We start from the raw sequence: 2,130 nt of genomic DNA on the forward strand, positions 1-2,130 counted from the left end.
GACTCATTCATCTGCCTAGGAATTCATGCTGGTTGTTGGAAAAAGAGCTCAAGTAAGGATGCTATTTAAAGCCTTATACCTTTACTCTTTACCAGGGTATTCTCCTGCTACATTGGTTGCTGAGAATGTCTACAAGAGTAAGCATTCCATGAGGAGCAGGGAGACACCATATGACTTATACTTACTGATGTTTCCAAGTCACTTGTTATCACTTGTACTGCATTTTGAAAGTCAAATCTCTCTAACACTACCAGTTTTAAGAGATAAGAGGAGTGGAAAATCAACTCTTAGGGACAAATACATCTTCAGCATGTATTGTTCCAAGTATTCCTTTTAAGGCATATTCAACAACTGGTGAAACTTGTGTTGGCTGTAATTATGTGTCTTTCTCCATGTGTGCATGTATACATGAGAATATGTATGTGTGTGAATAGTAACATACATGTGTACATTATGGCTTATATCATCATTTATTCCTTGCTAACAAATAAAGTAAGGAATCACTAAAGTTTTAACAGAAACTGTGTAGTTAAAGTTGTAACTCTTCACTCTGCTTCTTTACACAGACTTTGCAACTTCTCATTAATAAAGTTTCCATAAACTCTAAAATGTACATACTTAGTACTTAATGTCTGCTATCATAAATCTTAAATACTTTACAGAAAAGTTTTATACCTGCCAAACAGTCCTATTTTTGGCATATATAAGCAAAATCCCAAAATTAAGCATATTTAAAACATTAAAACTTTTAACAAACCTTAACACTTGCTGCAATGTTCATTTCGACAGGTGCCTTGTATAGAATAATTGAATTTCTCCTCCTCCAAATCTCTTGAACTACAAATATCTGGAATTATTTTGTTTTTGGCATGTCTATCTTGATTTTATTCTTTAATGTGTGCTTATGTAAGAAATACATGATTCTATAATTTCACAACAATTCTTTTGAACTTACTTTTTGTTGAATTGCCTAGCTTAATAAAATCAATTAAAAGTTACACTTTATATATAAAAACTGTTCTGTGCTCAATTTAGCATCACATACACTAACATTGGAACCATACAGAGAAGATTAGCATGCACGCTGGGCAAGGATGACATGCAAACTCTTGGAGCGTTTCATATTTTTACAGCAACAGATGCTGAAACGTATGTGGCCACAAGGGAACCGTACCGCATTCTTGGTGGGAGTGTAAACTTGTTCAACTACTTTGGAAAGCAGTATGGAGGTGCCTCAGAAGACTCCATATAAAACTCCCCTATAATACAGTAATCCCACTTTTGGGGATTTGTCCAAATGATCATAAAAAAGACCATACTAAAACTACCAGCACAACTATGGTTATTGCAACATTATTTATGATAGCTAAGATATGGAACCAAAACAGATGCCCCCATTAGATGAATGGATCAAGAAAATGTGTTATATATACACAATGGAATTCTTTGCCTCCATCAGAAAGAATGACATCGCCCAAATTGTTAGGAAATGGAAAGACTTGAAAAAAAATTATTGAGTGAAGTAAGCCAAGTCCAAAGAAATATAGGTCCCATGATTTCCCTTATTTTCAATAACGAATGTATGTCTGGGATAAGCAGAAAATTCAAAAGATATGTGCATATAACCAGATAAGTTGATGTTAAAGAAATTGAACCCCAAGATAGGGACACAAGTGGTTTTTTGTTTCTTGCTATTGTTTATAACGTACTTATAATGTGTGATGTCATTTTTTTGTTTATTGTATGTTTCTCCCCACACTATAACCCCTGTTTTCTCTGTATTTCAAGTTGGTACACTTACATCTTGCATGTATGCTTCTCTAATTTGGGGAGGGGAAGGGAACAAATGCTCAAATAGCGATACAGGTTGACCCATTGTAACAATGAGATGCACAAGACACTATTTTTAAAAATGAACTTTACAATTTAGGAGGAGGAAGGAAGGGGGAGGGGAGTGTACTTGTGGAGGTGGGAGGGAAGGGATAGTAACGGAAATATAAAGGAGGAGGTAACAATGCTTGTTAGGAAACTTACTAGTTTCCTTGTTCATGTAAATGTGACCCTTCTGCACAGTATTATTACCATAAAAAACATATAAAAATGTTCTTAGATGGAAGAGTTTATTTCCTC

At 34.7% G+C, this 2,130-nt stretch overlaps 1 non-coding gene across 1 annotated transcript; it reads left to right on the top strand.

Annotated features, from left to right (window-relative positions):
* The first annotated feature begins 1,022 nt into the window (after window positions 1-1,022).
* LOC138830233 (U6 spliceosomal RNA) lies at window positions 1,023-1,129 on the top strand. Its single transcript, XR_011372938.1, has one exon. It is a non-coding gene; the product is annotated as a U6 spliceosomal RNA (small nuclear RNA).
* Window positions 1,130-2,130: the final 1,001 nt, after the last annotated feature.

The sequence above is a fragment of the Dipodomys merriami genome, unplaced genomic scaffold (assembly GCF_024711535.1).
Source record: "Dipodomys merriami isolate MVZ:Mamm:240054 unplaced genomic scaffold, mDipMer1.0.p SCAF_186, whole genome shotgun sequence".
In the NCBI taxonomy this organism is placed as follows: Eukaryota; Metazoa; Chordata; class Mammalia; order Rodentia; family Heteromyidae; genus Dipodomys; species Dipodomys merriami.